This window comes from Gouania willdenowi, chromosome 6, assembly GCF_900634775.1.
Source record: "Gouania willdenowi chromosome 6, fGouWil2.1, whole genome shotgun sequence".
Lineage (NCBI taxonomy): Eukaryota > Metazoa > Chordata > Actinopteri > Blenniiformes > Gobiesocidae > Gouania > Gouania willdenowi.
In genome coordinates, this window is record NC_041049.1 from 31,979,403 (window position 1) to 32,002,291 (window position 22,889).

The window sequence follows — 22,889 nt, forward strand, 5'->3', positions numbered from 1 at the left end:
GTACAACAGCAGCATAGTAACACACTAAATAGTGATCACCAAGTGGGAGAAGGTGGCAAAGAGGCAGAAAGATAGAGAGCTATAACATGTGTGGGAGCAATGAATAATCAATTCAAGCGAAGAAAGAACATGTTTTTTCAGTTGTTCAGTTCCTTATCAGACTCACTAAGTCATTAATAATGTAGTTTCTTTTCCCCTTTTTTTATCAAACAAATCTGCATCTCTTGGCTGGAGGCGTGTGTATAGCTGGGTGGGGGATTGCACACCATTTTTCCTGAGCTGTTGAATGTGGAACAGCGGGCAAGTAGCAGCTGTTTTTCCTCGAGGAAAAGCTTCAAGTCTCACCCAAAAAGGCTTATCAGTCTTTTGACTGCGTGCCAAAATAGCTGAGAGGGTTCAGCCTCGGTGTTTAGCTGGCTGTGTGACTGAGCAGGAGAAGAAGGAAGGGGGTGTTTGGACATAGTTACACATACATAGTGTGTTCAGTGTGGCGTGCTAAGTGTGTGTGTGTGTGTGTGTGTGTGTGTGTGTGTGTGTGTGTGTGTGTGTGTGTGTGTGTGTGTGTGTGTGTGTGTGTTAAAGCAACGTGGAGCTCCACCACAGTGAGATGAAGCTCAATAATCAAAAGGTGTTGCATATTTTAGCGGTCCTTCAGCAGGGCAAGATGTGGATCTCCTCTTTATCCCAGCGTTTCTTTTCATGAGTTGTTCCCTGTGCTGTGTGCAGGATCCCAGTATGGCGTGTACTGCGTCTGCGCACTACCAGTGGACTTCTCTGTCATTCCTCTTCCTCCACCCCTCCCACATTTAGTGCTTCCACCCTCCTACTCTCTCTCTCTCTCTCTCTCTCTCTCTCTCCCTCTCTCTCTCCTGCTCCGTCTCCCACCCACAGTTCCTTGCTGTGTGGACATGTGATGAAAAAGTGACGAGTTGGCGCGCTCCGCTGCACCTCCTATTTCATCATCATCCGTACTGCTCTCGCCTTCACTCCAAGCTCACCGTCTCCCCCTCTTTTTTCTCCCTCCGTATTCAGGTTGCTCCCCTCTTTCTGCTCTCGCCACATGCAAGGGGGAGAATTATGCTGTGTGAGGGAGGGCAAAAAAAAGAAAAGTCTGCTGCTATTCCTACAGTCAGGGCCTCCCACAGCCCGCCCTTCTACAGTCTGAGCGTTTTTTTTTTTCACTCACTACGAGCTGGATTTTAACCCTCTGCTTCCTACTAGCTGCACTGCGCTCTATAAAACCTGGCAACAAGTTGCTTCTCACAGGCCTTTCTGCACTTTCGGCACTTGGGTTTTTGTATCTCTTTGGATTTGGGTGATTTTTTCGCCCCCTCTTTTGTGACTTTTTTCTTTTAAATATACCCCTTAGTTTAGTTTTTTCTTCTGCTGATGGCTTAACAAGAGTACACATTTTGTTTCTTGCCTTTGGATTGAAATTTTTCCAGGTGATGTTTCACCACGTGATGGGCCTCGTTCCACTTGGAGTGCCACGGCGCCATTTCTGATGTCTGTGCTGGACTCGTGGTTCGGGATGTTAGAATGAGACTTGTAGTTTGGTACTAACTGACTTCTGAGATAATTTTAGTGATGATGACTTGGTTTGCCATCTCCTGGTATGTCTTCTCTTTGCTTCGCTGTCTCTTGTTCCCTCTCTTACTCCTCTCAGAGGAGAGAGGGGTGTGTTGAGCCAGAGCTCTTCTCTGTCTGGGACAGGTGCCAACTGAGAACAAAAGACATTTAAAGGCAAAAAGACATTTGGAAAGTTACAAAGGCAACATTTGAAGCGGCTGCGGTAAAGTCCCCCTACATTCTGTGGATCACCGTTGCTGTGGTTTGGCAATAAAAACTGGTTTTGTATCCAAAACTGTTGCTTGGAATGCCTTCTCCACACATATCCCACTAAAGGTATTTGGAAAGGTTTAGGAGAGCAGCATATAGACTACTGAATTATGCATGTGCTCAGCCAAAGCTGTGAGTGGACTGCCTGTGCCGTTTGCATGCATCAGACATGCTGTTTGTGTGTTTGCTAACATTCCACACTCAAAGACTTGTTATCAAGCAATCGGGCTTAGATGGAGCCTTGCAGACAGCCTCATGGCCTCCTATTGTTTCAGGCCTAAGCGGACTTGGACCCAGCTGGTGGCAGACAAGCCGTGCAGTCTGCAGCTCAGAGTTGTAAGAAGGACTGAGCCTGTAGGCGACCTAGTGCTCAGGCAGTGCTGTGGACGGCACAGAACGGGACGCTCCGACAGGTCTTTACAAGAACCGCCAAACGTGACGTTTTGGGCTTTCTCTGCGTGGCTGAAAAATATGTGAAAGCTCCCACACTGGCTGGACATTAGTTGCCTAAATCGGTGAGTAATATTTACTTCCACTTCAGTTTGTAATGTGTTTCTCTCTTTATCAAGATAAATCATCCATAACATTTGTTTCACTGAAGTTTTTTGCTTTTCTTGCTTTTTTTGCTTTTTTCACGTGAGCGCGCATTAATACAACTGCATCCAAGAGCCTGCAAGAAGCTTAGCAACGTGCACGAGAGCGCATGTCAACGCTAAAGCATTTTTTCATTCAATTTGAGAGTAATTTAATGCCAAACTTAATCTTTTCCTCTTTTATGTTTTCTTTTTCTTTTTTTTTTACGAAGTGGGAACCTGTAAACACATTTAGCTTTGATTGGTCCTGATTCAAAGTGATCAGTAAATGAGTGGAAGGCCACAGTCGTGGAGGTATTTTACAGCAGTGATGCGGTTCGGGCTTAGTGTAGACTGTTGGACAAGTAGGACGTGGCGTGTTGGACGTGTATGTTATGTATGGTAAAGTTATAAGTTTTGTTAAAAGCCAAGTTTGTATATATGTGACGGCAAATTGGTAAACCAATAAAAAATAAATAAAGCTTGCATTTTCTATTTACGTATTATATTCTCATTCAAATCGATGTCCTTAGTTCTATGCTTTTCTTTATCTGTATGCTTGTGTTTTTCTTGATTACACACTAAAAATATAATTAAACTTTAGTGCAATTCGTCACATGATCAGCACATAAAATCTGAAAAGTTTTATTAGAACAAACCAAGTCTAGCAAAAAAACTGAAAAAAATACTCTAATAAAACTATTACCGAAGCGTTGTTTTAATTATTTAGGAGTTCACGGTTCACTAATGTTCTGCTCGGTAAGATGCACTTTTTTGCTGACCAGTTCACTTTGTTTTTTCACTAATGAAGATTTTAAATTAATATTAAATATTGATGTTTTAAATAAGCAGAAAAATGTATGTATGGTTCACACTCGACCTTTGGTTTGGTGACAATATTAAGGCTTTTTTTGTAAGAATTAACCAAAGGTGATTTGTTTAAAGGCCTTCAGGTGATTCAGGTTCAGCTTTGCCACACATAAACTTAATTTATATGGGGAAATAAGCTCTTCCTACGTGGCTCGTGCACACGTGGAAGCGGCTGAAGGCTACGGTCCTATTGGCAGTGCGCACTGATCCTGATGAAGGGTGCATGTCGGGGGGTTCTCTGTGTACCTGAGCAGAACCATCTGTGAACAAGAGCAAACTTCAGCCACTCTCACGTAGAATCAAACACACAACCAAATGCAATGCACACATTAAAGTTTATTTTTAGTCTATGGGATTTGTAACTTATGAATACATTTGTTCTAGAGCAACACTTTTATTTGCCTAATTACAGTTTGTTGGTTATCATTTTTACTAAGTGTATTCCTCCAAAGCAGAATCAATCCTGAAGCCGCAGAGAAGTCAACAGGTTCAGACGCTTGAACTTGGCAGTGAACTTGAACTTGAATGAGAAAACTCTAAATTGCATTTAAATGAAAGTAGAAACAACGTGGCCCAAGTGCAAGGTTGTGTTTTACAGGGTTTGGTGTTCTTTTGTGGTTTGTTTCATTTGTATGTGAAATTAGATTTGTGTGAAATATTGGGGTTTTCTTCCAATTCTTCTTTGTGAATGGGGAAAATATTTTAAAAATATCAGAATTTTTTTTTTTTAGAATAAATGTAAAATTTGTAATTCTGCACCTTTGTTTTTAAAATTTAAACATGCTTTTTGGAGACAATCATTTTAGTTATGAGACATTGTGTCTGATTGGCTTATTTAACATTATCTCCTACTTTTTCACATCCCAGTTTTTACCCCTAACTCAAAACCCGCCACTATTATTTATTAAAAATTAGCTCTGATTAAATTAATTTTTTAAGACTATTTTTTCTCTTTTGAATAAAATGTTATGCATAGTCTAATATTAGTCATGTAAAACATTATAGTCAGCCACTTTGAAAGTGTTGATTAAGATCAGTTTGGCCCCTAAGGTTGGATGTTTTTTTAATTATACATAGATTTTATATATATATATATATATATATATATATATATATATGACATATATATGCGATATTAGAAGTATTTTATTTCTAACAAAGATAGCTCAAATCCATACGTGTTTTATCATTTCTTATTACACTGATTTGCAGCCTAATTTTTTATTTTATTTATTTATTTTCTTTGACAAATATCTTTAAAAATGAGACTTTAATAGTAAGTGTGTCTGGGAGATCTAAGTTTGTTTGCTGTATCTTTTTCAAGCAGAAGGTTCAGATATATGTGGACTGAAAGTTGTCACTGCAGATTTTGCTGCAGGCCAAAATCTGCTTTATTGGATGCCCACATTCATCCACTCCTGCTTTAGGATTCTTGATTTGAAAAAGGTGAATAATCAAGGTTTTCACTTTCCCGAGGTAATGACTGCTACATATGCTAAGGTCCTGGCACATAAATCACTCCTTCGTGCACACACACACCTGCTTTTCCTCACCATACATGGAGCCCATTAGTAGATTGCCTTGTGAACAAGTGAAGACCGTGTGTTTTATTCTCCCTTGTGTTAATCAGGATGTCAGCTTGGAGCGTCCGCCAGACCACAGCAACTCCATAGAGAGGCTGAGCACAGTTGTGATGAAATAATATTGGACTCGGGAGACTTTAAGTTGGTGAAGGATGATGTTGATTTTACTCCCCTGATCACAGCCTCAATTTCCTTCAGCCAGAAACGAGGGCTTTGCAACTTTAGAGGAATCGCGTCAGTATTTCAGATTTTCTGCTACACTGTACAGCTCATTTAAGGTTTGACAGACAACCTTTGATTCATTTCAATAAATCGCAATCATGGCCAGGATCCTCTTCGATCTGCAGCATCCGTGCATGTCTTTGCCAGGCAAAGCGATATTCCAGATACTGAGCTGCACCCACTGCGTCCCATTTTCTTTTCCAACACTCATATATTTCTTCTGCTTTTGGCCTCTGCTTTTGCCAAGATGATTTAGAGGTAGAGAAAGTGCAAAGTCAGCAACGCTGATGCGCCGAGATGTTTTGAAAGGCCTCGCCTGAAACTTTCTAAAACTTTAAAAATGCTGCTAATCCTTCCCTCGGCTCACCTACACCTCATCATTCCCACGCAGAATCCCCAGTGCAGAGTTACAGTGTCTGTATTTCCTGAAAAGCAGGTTTCCTTTTTTAATATATTTATTTATTTATTTATTTATTTTACTTTGGACAATAAAGTATACCACTACACTAATTTGCATATTTTTTTACTGTAACTATATACATATTAGCATTTTTCTACTAAATCTAAGTGCAATTTTCTAAATATCACTGTGAACATTCACTGCTGTTGTGTTTTCCTAAATCCTTGCTACCCTGTGTGTTCTTACTCTTTTTGTCAGAGCTGCACAGGCTGCATGTGTCATCAACACACACACACACACACACACACACAGAGTGCAGTGAGTGCACAGCTCGGACATGAATCTCTCTCCATGTGCAGTGCAGGAGGAGTTGGGTTACTCATGAGCCCATAAACATGTGCTGGAAGCAGTCCAAGGATCTGCACTGCAATTACAAATATTAGAAACATTATATAAAAGATCCTACAGCAGCAAGGCGGGGTCCCCCCACCGCAATTAGTATCCATGCACAGAATTATCATCCCTCAGCTGCTGCCATCACAGAGATTGCAGACCTTTAACAGGCAGTGTCTTCCTTTATACCATACATCACTCTTTTTCCATGATCACACTTTTCTAGAAATCTTGGTTGAGTCGGTGCAGGACTAACACGAGGCCATGTTTAAGACCTGCATATGCCCTGATTTGTGAACTGAACATATTGTGCAGGAAAATCACCCATTGTCCTCACCAGCACACGCAGATGCGCCACCTCTCCTACGCACATGACACTGTGAGCTTTCAGCAGCGTGCTCTGCCAAAGTGTGCACGTATGCAGCGAGTGGGTGCGACTGGGCAAGGCCAAGGCCGAGCTGCTGTGCTGGTGTGATGTGAGTGAGTGTGAGGCGTGTTACACGTTGCACTAATGAGTTTCCTCGGCCTGGCTAACACGTAGGGTGAGCTTATTAGAGAACAGGCGAGGGATTGAAGAACCTGCTGATCGCTCTGACATTGTTTGCTTTTCCTCTATCAAAGTGAGATGCTTCCCACATCAACTCAGTTTTTCTCTTCCTCTCTTTTTTGTTGGCAGTTTAGACGCTGTTTGACCTAAAAACGATTTCGCCAACAAGTGAAATCATGGACAGAATGACATTCACAATGGGAATTGTAAGTACCACAATGCACTGCAGAGCCAATTTGTTCTTTTTTACTGATGTATTTATTATTATTATTAATAATAAAAGTATAGTGATATGTAATATAATAATATACAGTGAGGGGTACACATAGGTGTTGTGCAGGTGAGCCAAAACATCGAATGTGCATCGTATCAAACGATGTAACGCTCATTTGCACAAATAGAATTAGGAGGATTTATAGAAGTGAATGAGTGGAGTCTATTTTCTTTTAGCCACATGTGATTCTATTGGTGTGGATCCAATGAGGAGTGAAGAGGCGCGGGGCTACACACACAGCTGCATAGTGCGTTCAGTGCTGCTCACCTAAGAGGAGGAAGGGAGAGACGAGAGTGAGAAGAGGGAGAGGGCCGCAGAGCCAAACAAAAGGGAGCCCTGCCGTACACTGAGCTGCTGAGTCAAAATAACCAGAGCCTCACTGGTTTGGCCCTTAACCCCAAATGCTCACCGGGCATCTCACCAAATGACAGTCCACTGCTATGGGTCAAATACAAAGACAAATTTCACACCAGTAGCTGCATGCCCATTACCCTTGGAAATGCACAAAAATGAAAAAGTGTTATACAAACTGATTATGGAAACACCCGAATTTCAAAAAGACACTAAAATATCGCAAATCAGTTTGTACGTATTATGAGGAGGTTTTTCAGACATTTTGATATTGAAATGTGTTGCAAAAGCGTTATGGATACACTTTTTACAGTTATGAGGCTGCTGCCCTAAACAACCTTCAATGGAAACACATAGAGTGCCATTATACTCTGTGGAAATGTCCGAAAAAAAACGCTTTTATTTTGCGAAAAACACAGCTAGCGATTACAAAAGTATACATTATTATTATTATTATTATTATTATTATTATTATTTGTTATTCAGGAATACGTGGTGAAAGGTGAGTGAAACGTGTGAAATAAATTAATGTTTTGACATATTTTAAGGACATGAACAGTTCCTATTCAATTCAGTTCAACTTTTTTTTATATAACGCTAATTACAAAAATAAGTAATCTCCTAGCGCTCATTACAAAATATGAAATTGTTAAGGAAAAACCCGATAATTCCACATGAACAAGCGCGTTCCAGAGGTCAGCTGGCTTCCGACAACTGATGAACACAGAATATGTCTATCCTTTAAAATAGAAAGTGATGCAAGTGCTTAAAAAGCTGTTCATTCAGTTCATTTAGTAATTTAATTAGAAAGCATAATGTTCTGTGATGATTTAAAGAACAAGCATGTTGTTCTGCTTATTTTTAAGTTTTAAGAAAAAAATCACATTATCCACAAATCCCCTAATTCATTCATCCTGGGTGGTGGTTATGAAAAAAGTCAAGGTGCTCCCCAAAGAACCAGACCAAAAAAAGTGGATGTGCACCCTAGTACATATCAGTGCATTTTACTCAAAATGTTCATAGACAGAATTTAAAGGGAAAACATTACATAACATAAACATTTGTTTCAATTCTCTGGACAGATAAATTGCACCGATGAGCGTGTTTTAGTTTATGTACATAAGAAGGATGGGTAATTTACTACTACTACTTCTTTCTGAATCTCTATTAGATCCAATGAGACTGTCAGCGCACACACGCTGTCCAGTTTAGTATTAACACTTGACAAATTCAGGATTCTAAGAGCAGAAAATGGCTTCCACGCTGTGTCTTCCAGCTCCTCGCCACCATTTTGTGCATCTCTGCCAAAGTAGTCAGGTAGCAAGATGAGAGGGAGAGACAAAGTGGGAGAGAAAATGAGCCGGCGTGGAACGGCAGCTTGTCTTTTTCTAACAGAGACGAGTCTGAATGGTTGCTATGGACTTCCCTTCAGCTCCCACTGTGGTGTAAACTTCCTTTTTTACGTCCGCCTTCTGCCTTTCTCCGCACGGCCTGCCAGCCTGTGGCTCTTTACCGTGCACAGCCAAAGCTCTTTTGTACCTGCCTCCACCCTGACGCACACTGAGTGCTCTGAGGCTGTAACATATGCACTTGGTAACCCCGGCCCCACCCTCAGACCTCCTGCTACAGTAAGTAGCTGTCTGTGGCTCTGGAAGCCTGTGCGCTCGGCGTTTGATTACATGTGCAGATGTTTTAAAGTCCTCCACTTACTGACCCTGCAACCGCAGAGGCTATATTTAGATTTCAGGAGGTGTCTGTTGCTGCTTTTATATTCTTTATGGTGAGTTGACAGTTGATTATCTGCACGTGTTTGCTTAGAACTTGTTGGTAATGTAGATGAAGACTCAAAAACAGACACCACAGCATCATATTTTAGTTAGTCTTTGAGTTAAAAAAGATCTTCTATCTAATTTAAGTAACATACATATTTTAAAACTGGGGAGCTTTTGGGGTATAATGCCTTGCTCACAGTCCTACAGTATCGGGGTATTACTCCCTCTCTCTGGCAACTGTTTAAAAAAGTTTTGAGCTAAATCTGAAAGGAAATGATTTCCCAACATTGAGCTCACAATGAGATTCTTTTCCACTGATGGTTGAGGTTCCCTTAGCAGCTTTAAAAAATAAAATGTTTCACATTTATAGCACCATATATTGAAAATAAATACTTTTTACGTACTCAGCAAACAATAAAGATGCTTAAAAATAATTCAGACTTATTTAGTTATAAAAGCAGACAATACACATTAATGAACATAAAATGTGTAAATGTTCAGGATAGTAACAATTACCAATTTCCATTCTGAGTTTCCTCGCTGACACGCACATTAAAACACAACAGGATCATATCAACAGAAGCAGATTTAAGCATCCAAGCAGTACAACAGACATACATTAATTCCATATGACAGAGATCACCAGATATGACCATATTTTTTAAATTAAAGCTAAAGCACTTAAGTGCATTAATAAGAATAAAGCATGATTAAAATTATGTTATTGTTCATTTCTCTATTATTAAAAAAATAAATAAATAAATAAATAGTTAACTGCACATTTCCCTTTTAGTAATTTTAATAATTAAACATTTGTCTAGTCTAAAAGAAATTTAAAATTTTTAATTTTTTTTATTTCACATGTTGCAAATCAAGCCTTTCTCAGTAGTTTGAGTTTGAATCAGTGACATTTGGTTCTTAAAGACTGACAATAACTCTTGTCTCTGATTGGCTATGAGAACACTCATTATCACTAGGCAGAGACACAAGAAAACCAGTTCTGATCACATAAAGAGGTAACTAAGTAACCATGAGTCGAGCTTCCCCGTTTGTTACATAAAATTGTTATTTTTATAATCATATTTGATTTTAGAAAAAAAATATTTTCTATATTCTTTCCGTTGGGGTATCATGTGAGTTTGTGTTTTCTAGTCGCAGGCTAAAAATAACAAGCTTCCTTAGAGAAAAAAGGTCTACATATGACAGCACGTACTCCTGAAGGTGTGCTGTGGTTTTTGCGGCCGATTCGTAAAGTCCTGGTAGTTGTGAGGTTTTTCCTTTATCATTGGATCTGTTTGTCCAGACCAGCCCAAAAATGTTGGATTGAAATGAGATGTGGAAATTTACAGTAGACACCAAGTTAACACTTCAGGCTGTTTATGTTACTCAAAATATTCCTCAACCATTCCTGTTTTGTACAGGGAGTGTTATCCTGCTGGAAGGAAGGAAGGAAATGTTTTATACATTTCATCTAAGTGCACAAACACATGACTGATCTTTGAGGGTAGGTGTAAATTACAGCAGTGTGTCCTGCAGAGTGGAGGCCCATCATAGAAGAGCTTGTCCCATTTATTGCACTCAGTCCCCTTTGTCCAGTCGCTCCTTAATCTGACCATGTGTTGCATATGGGCCAGAGCAGCCTCTATAGTGTGTTTGTGGTATGAATTATGAATGTTATTGCATAAGCGCAGCCTCTTTCTAGGGCATATCTCCACAACATCTACCAGGAGAGCGAAGCTTGAATACATTTCCTGAGGCGGGAGCTCTTGGAAATGATATGGGGAGGCTGGCCTGCCTGCATTTGTTTATGGATGTTTAGAGCAGATGGCCATGCAACATGGCCACATATCACACTGTGGCTGCCACACGCACACACAGACACACACACACACACACACACACACAGACACGGCTTTTAGGCAGAAAAGCAGGACTATTCAATAATAATTAAAATTTATGTTTTTTTTTATTTTTCTAACTCACTAAAAGAGAAGGTATCACATGATTAAATAGATTGATTTAACTGAATTAAATCGATCACTCTATCCATCTATCTAACTACCTTATGGTGACCATATTTGGATTTTTAAAAAAGAGGTCGACCATGGCATACTCAAAACGTACTTTCCTTTCCTTGAATCTACCTTGCATCGGCAAAGTACAATATAGTAGATAAATAACTTGTTATTATCAATAAGGTTTAAAAATCATAAAAAGGTCCTTGAGAAACTCAGACATTTTCATTAGTTTTTAAAATCAGGCCGAACAATCTGAACAAGATGTGACAGATCATGTCTGGGTAAAACCGGACGTCTGGTCACCCTAACCTACCTACCTACCTACCGTTAAAACACTGTTTGGGCCTTCATTAGGAGCCCAGTGCTGCCATCGGCCCCAGACATAAGTGTCTGACCCCTGCTGTAGTCAGTGGCACAGACTCCCAGCAGTGAGTCTACTGCACTGAGCTGTAGCTCGAGGCTAAAACTCTCTTAAAGGTTACAAACCGAGAGGCTCAGTCTGTCAGCTTAAGTTCAAACCCAGGCAGAAAGGTATTGGTCCCACCCTCTAAATATAGCTGGTGACAGTTGATTTGGCCCGAGCTATAGAGCAGAGCAGAGCTTGCAGATGTGTCTGGGCTGCAATGTAATATGGAGTCGCATTCACAATGTAATGATCTGTAAAACCATAGATGTTTACTGTAATCATATTTTTTTTTTTTTAATCACTTCTCACTGAAATCAAAATATTCAAACCCAAAATCAGTTAGATATTAGGAAAATCTGATCACACTTTTACTTTTTGAATTTAAACATTTTAATTTCACAAAACATAGGAGAGAGTATCTATTAAGGGTGTAAGAAAAAACGATTTGGAAATATATCACAATATTTCACCGTATGATTATTGTATCGATCAAAATAATTTTTCATCCGGTCACTAGGTGTCAGTGAACCACATCAGACCTTGTTAAACTACCTCACCCCTCAATGCATTTTAGCTTGGAAGCACTTTGTTTTCATAAAACCTACTGGGCACTTTTATAGATGGATTTGGTTACTTTTTTTCAAATAACTGTAGAATCTCTTGTAGAAGCAAAAGTGAAACTTTTTTGAAAAATGCAACTTGACAGTTTGATAAACATACTTTTGATATTGGTTCTTGAATTACAGTTAGTTACCATCTACTTGTTCTCGCAAGTTTAAAAAAAAAAAATCAATAAATTGTATTTCATACCATTTTGTACTTGTAAAGATGCAAAAAGGAGATCTGCACACTTGGATCAACGCAAGTAAAAAAAATAAATAATTTCCAAGCTTTCGGTCAGAGGACCTTCATCAGGGCCACAAAGAGCATGGTCACAATGAACAGGCTTATATAATAAAGGCAAGCAGTCACATGCACCTTTACTAGGGAGATGTAATTCAGAAGCAGGAGGAGGCGTTTGTAGTCCTGTCTGCACAGCAATGAATAAAGTAAAAGGAACCATAATATATAGCCATCATAATATATACATAAAGACAACTAAACTAGAGAAAAGACTAATTATGTACACAAATAAACAGTATGAATATAGAACTATATAACCATGAAAAGGTGAAATTTCTCATTATTGATATCACGATATATCGCGATGTCTATCATATTGCTTAGTATTAGAGGTGTGTATTGCCTGGCATCTGGCGATACGATTCGTATCCTGATACATAGGTCACAATACGCCACGATATATCCCGATATTAAAGTATAAGGCGATTATTGCAATTTTTATATATGACTTATGAAATAACTTATCTGTAAATGTGTACACCTTCATGAGAACATTATGTATGAAATATATTTTATTGGCGTATTTTACACTCAAAACATTGGCTTTAAAATGCCATGTGCCAACAACTTAAAATAAAAACATAACATATAATCTGCCTGTGACTTTTAACCAACTTTGACTTTAGTGCAACTTTGACTTTAGTGCAACTTAACTGAGGTATTTACCTAGAACAACAAATAAATGCAGAAAGTTATTACTTTTTTTTAGATTTTATTGAAAAAACACAAGCTGGTCCACATGTCCAGGTTTCAGTGCACTTCTTTGTGCAGTTACAATGTCTCCTGCAGTGGAAAACACTTTCCTGGTTAAAGAAAGGTTAATTTATTTATTTTTTTTAATTAAAAAAAATCAATATGGATGCATTTAGAATCAATCCGAGAATTGCGTGACGTAAAATATCTCGATATATCATTTTTCAACACCCCTACTTAGTATTAGAATATATTGTATTGTGACATGCAAATCGTGAATCGTGTGGTAATGTCAGATTCATGGCAATGCACAGCCCTAGTATCTATGCACTCAGTGGAAGTTTATGGGATAAAATTGCCTTAGTCCCAGCTGAATGACTGCATGGTTCTCTATCTTTGCTGTTGGTTTAACAGTTTGGAACCTGGTTTTTAGGCATGTGTGTGGTTTCTGCATCATAATTAGCAGCAGTTCTGATTCTGTTCTGGAAATTATTTTGGAAAGAAACATTTTCTACTATTATTGGTGGGAGAAACATCTGGTCATAGCTATGCGATCCTCTTCCAAATCTTTATTTGTACATTTTTCAATTTGTATGCAAATTTTACAATATAAGACATCTGACGTATCATATAAAACTTCTCAAACGAAGGGTAGAGTTGTCCTCACACTGGTAAGAACTTCAGGACAATGTGGATCAGCAGTCTTTATTCATGTATTAGACTTCTTAAACCATTTTGATCATCTACTCAACACACAAACTTGAAGGATAAGAAAACAGTAATGTTGGTGCTATTGGGTCAAATCCTGAAGTGAAGCATAAGGCTTTCCATTTATGCACCATGAGATTGGAAATGAATCACCTACAGAAGGGGTTCTCAACCTTGTGGTCAGGGCCCTATTTGGGGTTCCGAGACACTGGGAGGGGGTCGCCAGATGCCTAAAAGAAACTAAGAATATACAATTTCTGTCCATTTTTGCTTATTTTTACCCTTTTTCTGCAACTACGCCAAACTTGCCATATACTTGTTTTCATCACTTTTTCTTGCCATATTTCTGCTCCTTTTAATAAATTTTTGCTACATTACTTCCATTTCTGCCACTTCTCCATCAAATTTCAATGCCTTTTCTGCATATTTATTCTACTTTAAGACATGGTTTGCACTTATAAACCATTTCCACCACTTTTCCCACCTGCATATGTTGTCCCATTATTGACACTTTTAACCCCTTTTCACCATAATTCATGCTTATATTTGCCTATTTAACCATATTCACTATTTGTCATGCCCATTAACTCACTTAGTGTCAAATAATTTGTCATTTCAAATCCATACGCTCGGTGCCATTGACGAGAAAACTCGTCAATTACGTTTTCACGGAGATTACTAGAAAACACCCTGGTGGAGGTCCCTCATCAATATCTAAGCTGTAGTATGATGTAGGGACCAACTGTGCCTTGAAGGTGGCAGCAGTGCATCTTTAGATGTGCGATTAGCCACTGATGCTACCATTAGCTAAGGAGGAAAAAACAGGAACGAGGCAGATTATGGCGCTACGGAGTGATATTGTGACGTATCCAGCAGCTCACAGCACCACATACTAACACAGAACATGTGTGGACCTGAGTGATTTATTGATAATGTTGCGATCATGAGATAAAACCATCAACAAACCGGGCCAAACGGGTCATCACTGCGTGCTGGAACAAAGAGGAAGTTACGTCTATGTGATTGACGGGGGTGGGGGCAAATACAAAATACAGTAAGTAAAACATTCAACTGTGAACCAGACAGCAAAATAATAATAATTTTGCTATCAAAAGCCTTATCTCAGAGTTGTTATTTTTTTAGGAGGAAGCCAATGTTCAGATGTTATAGTTTTCAATAAAGTAAAAAAAAAAAAAAATTGCTTCAAAGTCACTGACAGATTTTTTTGGGAAAAAGCCATTTTTCTTAGCTTTTTGCTCTGAAACTGATGATTTGTGTATAATGGACTCTATTCAATGATTACGGAAGAACTAAACAAGCTAAAAACAAATTGTGTTTTTCTGATGAAAGTAGAGACTTCAATCTTTCAGAATCTGGTGTCATATTGTCATAGTACAAGATGTTCTGTGGGTCTTTAAAAATCAGTCAAAATGCTCTAAAATGGCTGGCACTGAGGGGGTACAAATTCTGAAAATGGCTGGCACTCAATGAGTGTTAACTAATTGTTCTTACTTTTTAAATGACATTATCCCCAAAAAACCTCTCCCCTTTATTCCCCCTTATGGGGGGTCCCCGGTCTCTGGAACCTTTAATTTGGGGCTCGCTGGCTGAAAAGGTTGAGAACGACTAACCTACAGAACTTGCAGTCACTTAGTTTTTAAAAACCACATGTTGGACTATTTATCTTGTTTTGTAACTTGCCTTTAATTGTTGTTGAAGGTCTTGTTCAGAGATGAGTACAAATGTTCAGTGAGCAAACACTTTAAAAAGCATCGTCTGCACAGATTTGCAACATGCCGCCTCTGTAAGTGTGTGTGTGTGTGTGTGTGTGTGTGTGTGTGTGTGTGTGTGTGTGTGTGTGTGTGTGTGTGTGTGTGTGTGTGTGTGTGTGTAGTTCCCTACATACTGTAAACATGGTGTGACTGAGATGAGAAGCAGCTGGGAAGGTTGGGCTGAGTGGTCTGGACACCCCCTGCCGTTACGGAGCTCGGGGTCGGAGGGTTTCTCCCTCTAAACATGGGGCCACATGGCTGCACTGGGATTAGCCCAGTCTGCACAATCCAGCTCTCCTCAGCTGGCATGTTTATGGCCCTGCTGGCGGACAGAGAGGTTGAGGGTGTAAGTCACTGCAGCCTGACAGGCAGACACACACACACACACACACACATTGTGCACACAGGCGTGACCACATGAACTGTCCATCACACATGTATGCATATGCCGATTTGTGGACACAAAGCCAGACTCGCACAGGTGCCTGTACAGCACCACAGACACTGGACTTGATGCACACACACAGGTTCACACTCAGTCACGCAGGACCTGCTATCTGGCTTACTAAAAGGTGAGGAGGAGGTCAGGCTGTCTGAATGTGGGCAGAATCCCCTCATGGCTCACCCCAGCCTTTTCCCCCTGGCATATGTAACAGGACTCTTCCCTCGTTCATGGTATAAATAGACAGATCATGCTAGCTGTGCTGCCCTGAGGGGGCGATGAAGGGGAACAGCAGCCATGATTCTCCTTACAAATACTGAACGGTCCCTGTAGATTCCTGTCAGCACCCAGATACCACATTCCTGCTCAATCAAACAATCAGTCAGACTTCAGTTCTATAGCACTTCATACAAACGTGTTAGAACACAAAGTGGTTTACACTCCCCTCATATCCATCCTCCATTCCTGAACACATCAAGAGAACATAAAAGAGAAGAAAAACACTGAACTCAAGACTTTTCAAAAATTGAAATCTAAAACCATTAATGAAAGAGATTAATACAGTTTTCATCCTTTCAACTTCAAGGTACTGGTTTGCTTCACAATTTGCATGGATTGGTTTCTTCCCGAAGTTCAAAAACAAATACTTGTATTTGTGCAATGACTCAGCACACACTTGTATCGTATATAAAGGGTTGGAGTTTTATTCTCAACTCAGGCAAATAACAAATAAGGAATTAACTCTGGGCATATTTACAAACTAACTGTGGGTATGACCTTTCAACTCATCAGTAATATAAAAAAATAAAAACAAACCACAACAATCTCATGTGTAGTATAAATCATGTGGATTATTTTTCTTTTTTTAAAGATAGACAAAGCCCCCACCCACTCTCTCGCGATACCACTCATATCCTCGCCGATACATTTTACATGCAATATATCGTCCCACATTCAGTTTCAATTGTAGTGCAATTGTAGTTTTAAATGACATAGAGTAGTGTGTAGACCCAAATCGTGAAAATACCAAATATAATTTTTTTGACATTTTACATGCCATTTTCTTTTACTAATAAGCACAGACTTATTTTGTATTTGATAGACAATATTTCTCTGGCTCACAGCAAGAAAGTCCTGGATTCAAGCCCTGGGGTGGACACTTGGATCCTGTCTGTGTGGAGTTTGCATGTTCTTGTAGTTGCGTGGATTTCATCGGGGTACTCCGGTTTTCTCCCACATAACGAAACTGCTTTGGGCGTTTGGAAATCAAAGTCTTAACAAGTAACTAATCAAATGCAGTGGACAGAATATCTACCAAATGCTTATCCAGAAGACATGGTTGCTACTGGCGGCATCAAGTTCACACACAGTGTCATTTTAACATGCATGTGTGTTTCTCAGAGCTGTTTGAGCTTTACACTCTTTTTTCTTCTTTAAAGAAATACTAACTTTGTAGAACTTTTTTATAAGAGACATCATCTTCTTGCTCCTTCTTCAGGGTCATGGTAGTCTGTTTGCCGCTGTCACTGGGCACACACACACAGACTGTCTGTCTTTTCTGGCATTTAAACTTTAAATGGAGAACACCAAATTAATAATGCTCAAATACATGCATGCACAAGCACACACTGTTGTCATTATAAGTTATGTTCAATATGCATTGCCGTTATATCCTCAAGCAGAGTTTCTCAAACTTTTTAGATCCAGGGACCCCTTACAGTGGAGGCAATTTGTACGCCCAAATCTGATTTTAAATGCCAAAGGAATTAACCAGTCTTTTAACGTTTCAACTAAGATTTGAAAGACTACTTAAAGACTACCTGTACAAGTCTTACATATACAGTAACTGGCTGGACAATCTAAAAGAAGAGCTGGCAAAACACAGACAGAAATTTGTGACACTGACCAAACAGCTTAAAGACGAGGCAAAGACATCCAGAGGGGAGAAGAGCAAACTAGTCAAGATCACTCAAGCCCTTCAACAGGTGAGCAAGTTAAGAAGAAATCTTTAGAGGATAAGGCCACCAAACGCAGGGAGCCACTTTACCAGATGGACTGCCAGTTAAAAGCAGAGAACACAAAATAACACAGCAGAAGAACCAGCTCCAGTTCTCAACTGCTCCAGTAGATGCTCTTCACATCAAAGCTACACAGTTCAATCGTGGTTGATGAAGTCAAGTCACGGATTGTTGGACAGGCTGTTGAACCACCAAATTCTACTGCAGAACCACAAAGTCAATATAATGATTTGGGAGGAATTGAGGTGTCCAGTCTACCGTTTACTGAAGAGGCCCAGCCACGGCTGATTAGGTCCAACACATGGATCATTGGACAGGATGTTGAGCCACCAAACTCTGCCGCAGAACCACAAAATCCATCAAATGATTTTGGAGGAATTAAGGTCCACCTGTTACTGAAAAGGCCAGGCAGAAGTGGAAAATATCCACCGTATGGATCTTTGGACAGATCACAAAGTCCGTCTAATGATACCTTGACTCCTGTTTTATGCCTCTTAATTTATTTTGTATTTGATGTTTTGTATTTGATGTTTTATGCCTTTTATCTCATGTAAGCTGTTTAGTATTTTAGTTTCATCTGTATAGCACTTTGGTCAGCTGTGGTTGTTTTAAAGTGTTAACAAAGTAAGTTGGATTGGAGTGGATACGGACGAATTTGAGGTGTCTAGTCTACCTGTCACTGAAAAATCACCAAACTCTGCTGCAGAACCACCTAGCCCATCTCGTGATATAGAAGACAATGAGGACTGCAGTCCACCTGTCATTAAAGAGGATAGGCTGAGACTTTTCAAGACATGGGTTGTCAAGTTCTAACTGGATGGATGGAATTTGCTTCTTATGAAAGGCCGGGATTGTAACAGTACGACATCGTCTGATCTGGACACGGAGGACATTGATTTTGACTCTATTAAGCTTTAAAAAAAAAAATAAAGAATCAGAATTTTAACTCAGTTTGTCTGATGTTCATATAGATTTTTTAATGTGTAGGAGATTGTTGATGTCCTAGCCCCAGATAAAATTGACTCCAGTTGAACCAATAGACCAATATGACATGACAAGGACATAAAGCTGTGTTAAGCTAAATCTCATTTGCCAGTTCACAGTGAGAATTTTGCAACGGTAAATAGTCAAGCATTACCGTACAGATTAACACATAATTATTAAAGATTTTCCTGACATTTTTACTTAGCGGGCTAAATTTGATGCTTTTGCAGGAGAAATTTGACTCAAATGTCTTATGTTTATCACACCTGCATCAACAGAAGACAGTACATGTTCCATGTTCAGGTATTTTATTAATGCCACAAACTGATTGTGATTGTTCTTCATATTAAACCTAGAATACTATTGCTAAAGTTAGTAACAGTATCACTGATTTTTACCCAAAGTATTATACACTCTATAAAAAGAAATTTGAATCAAAATATGACAATACATGACAAATTACAGTTGTGTTCTTTTATTTTTAACTAAGCCATGCCTAACAAAATGAAAACATGACTACCATGGGTGGATTGAAAAATTAGCAATGTAAGAACAAAAAATTCTTAGGGAAAAAAATAATAAAACTGGAACCTTGGTCTTTGGTCCACCCATTTGAGGCTCTCCTGGTGAAGGTATCGTCTCCTTGACACATGAACCAATTAAGGAGAGTGGAACAAAAAGGTAAAAATGATCACCTGACTAAAATATTTGTATCACTATATGGATTTCCTTGAAATCACCACTTTGTGATATTTATGTCCAACTACTGGAATAAATAAAGATAGCATGGAAATTCCAGGACCACTTACTTAATAATGTAATACTAACACTATTGCGAGGTGAAAATCACCTTAACATGTGCCTGTAGGAAATAGTGAGCTTTAGAGTATGTCAAGAGAACATCCACACTTTCTTAAACTTCAGAGAAGATGCTGAAGCCAAGACACTCTGACAAACAAACACAACTTCTAGGATTAAACACCATTTTTTTTTCTTGACACTAATTTTGTAGAGTTAAGCTGTCTCTTAATCTGCTATGTACTATTTTTAAAATTAGATTCAAATGTTTTAAAACACCACCACTAAGAGTTAACCCAACTGTAATGTGGTAAATGTATGCATAGTGCTTTTCTAAAAAGAGAGAAATAAGCAGAAAATGTCTCTGCTTCATTCATTGACCACCTGCCTGAGGTCTCTACGCGGTACTGAAATGGATTTATGGTGTGATGGATGAGTAGAAGTTTAAGGAATAGCAAAGTTTCCAGGTTGGATGTTGACTAAAAGCCTCTTTTTCCTGAATTATCCGCCCAATGACTGACCACAGACCACAGGAACCCTAAAGATTCAGTTACAAGGTTACAGCCCTCCACCGCTCCATCACTGAAGCTGAGCTCAGCTCCAGCATTGATTGATAGATGGTGTAGCACTTAGGCTCCAGTGTGATTGAAGTATAAGGGACTTTTTCAGTGAGCGCTGCGTGTAAACAGCAGATAAATTGAATGAATGAGCAGTTTTACATGATTACCTTCATTGATGTGTGTTTGTTTATGGGTGAGCATGTGTTTGAGTGCCATCGTGACACGAAGGGGGTGCAGAAAGAAGGACTTTGCACTACAGCCACTGTAAACAGCTACCAGAGGTGTGAGGCTGGGGATCAGTTACATGTACTTTCTGTGAAGGAATGAGTGCTTCTCAGGAGGAAGAGTTTTTATCCCAATAAAATCCTAATGATAGGGTTTTTAATCACTCAGTAAACAACCAAGAGCCATTAGGCAAACGCATTGCATATTGGTTCACAGGAGAATGTGTCTGTGTGATGCTGTAAATGCATCTCTGATGGTGTGAGTTATAGCAGTAGATATGAGAACATGTAGTCAGGACCCCGAAGCCACCAAACCTTATTAGAATAAATGAGTCCCATCAGCACTCAGCATATCTGCACTGTGAAACTTCACATCAGCTTTATCAACATCACGGTTTATTAAATTCATCACTAGAGACATGCCAATCTGCTTCAAGACTTCCACCATCATCCCTGTCCTTAAAAAGCCAAGGCTCAGTGGACTGACAGACTACAGGACAGTCGCCTTCATCTCTGTGCTGATGAAGTCCTTGTCCATTCTCACCTGAAATAACAGCATTCAGAAGACTTAATGCAAATAATACACATTTGTAGTTTTTCTTTAAACTCATTTTGTTTTTGTAATTGGAATTGTATGTTTTCTTAATCATGTCTAAAATGTCACATTTCTCCATAAGTGAAACATTACAGTAGCCTTCATATGCACACTACCTTAAGTTTTCAAATTTGGTCACCTTGCAGCAAGTGTCTATGTGCAACTCTGTGTTTCTCTACATGCACACACATACACACGAGTTGTGTAGTGTGTGTGTGTGTGCATACTTGCAGTCCACAGTGTCTTGCTGTGAGTAAGGCAGTGCTGAATAATGCAGAGACTCAGACACAATGGGGCCTCCCTGCGCCAGACAGTGTTTTGTCTTGTGTGTGCGTGTGCATGTGTCTCAGCGTATTCATGCATGGGTACGCCCTCACATAGGTGTGCAGTTATGGAGCTGCAGAACTGTATGTGAAAACAGAAAGCCTTATGTTCTTTACACAGATTGTCACCCAGTATTACATACATTTCTCAATTTGTCACTTAACTTACCAACCTCTCACCTGTTTCATTTCTTTCAGACAGTGGTTACCTGATAGGCTCCGGTGAACCCCCCTCAGCACTGACCCCAGGATCTTTTGCTCTGCTGCCTGTTACAGAGTAGGTGAGAAACATTAATGGTGGCTGCATCAACCCTCTGCTTTGCACATATGGGTCAAAATGTCTGTTAAAGATGCATTTAACCCTCAAATAATACCTTTTACCCTTGCGGACAATCTGACCACATGGACATTTGGCTACAGAAAATTATTTTCAGAAAATTGTTGACCTAGTTTTAGTGTCAGTCGCTTTGTTTATTTGTTGAATACATGAATAACCCCTTTATAATGAAACCTTGACCTGTTCTGTAGCGCCACCATCAGGCCACATTTAAATTTAGAATGAATTTATGTTGAATAGTTTTCATCCAAATCTTCTCAAATGTACTGACAACGTTAATGACCTCAAGAGTATGAACCCTATTGGTTGTGGTGGCGCAGAAAACATCAGTTCTACTTTGGCAGGTGTGAGTAGTAGGTCACACAAACACAGATACACACACACATTAATGCCCATGATGTGGCAAAGCTCTTATGAGAATATATTTGTCCCCCCTCGTCCCCCATGTCAACTCTGCACCTGCAGGTGTGGAGATGTAACGTCATACATGGACTACACAAATAAGTTTTACACAGCTAAAACTGCTTGGGGTTAAATTGACCACAGATGAACACAAATGTGTGCAATATGTGTTCAGCACATTAAAAAAATATCATCATGATAATTTTATGTTTAATAAATTGTATCCATCAAATTAAGAAAACTCAAGAAATATGAAGAAAAAAGAAATTGCTATTATTTTTTGAATCATAAACATTGATTGGGGTCAAACTGACCACAAGGATAATAGGAGGGTTGAACATTGATTGATGTTAAAAGTAACGCTTTTCTGACCGCCGCCTGTTCCAAAGATACCAATGAGAATCATGCACTTGTTCATTAAACTTATAAAGGCCCTGAGATGTGTTTGACTGCCATTTGGAACATCATTCAAATGACATATGAATATATATATATAAATATATATATATATATATATATATATATATATATATATATATATATATATATATAAATCTTACTATTCATTAGTGAATTATTTGATATGATGCACTCTACATTCTCAAGTTGAATCAAACTATGACCAACATAAACTGCAGCATTAGAGGACATCATCTTTATTAAAGTTCATGTCACCGTGTGCGTGAGTCACTTTGACAGAAAAATGTTGTGGCCTTATTTATTTGTACCACATGCTGCTGGCAGCATCATTTGAATTCCACTCAGCTTTAGCTTTGACCTGCGCGACCAGGTCGTCACGCTCATTCTGTTTCACACACACACACACACACACACACACACACACAGAAGTGGTGTTTGTATTTGCCTTTTCTGTGATCTATAA

General features: G+C 39.2%; 1 long non-coding RNA gene across 1 annotated transcript; it reads left to right on the top strand.

The window, feature by feature from the left end:
• The first annotated feature begins 1,138 nt into the window (after window positions 1-1,138).
• LOC114465499 (uncharacterized) lies at window positions 1,139-22,328 on the top strand. The gene is made up of 3 exons (XR_003674311.1): window positions 1,139-2,354; window positions 6,556-6,632; window positions 21,466-22,328. It is a non-coding gene; the product is annotated as an uncharacterized LOC114465499 (long non-coding RNA).
• The last annotated feature ends 561 nt before the right edge of the window (window positions 22,329-22,889 follow it).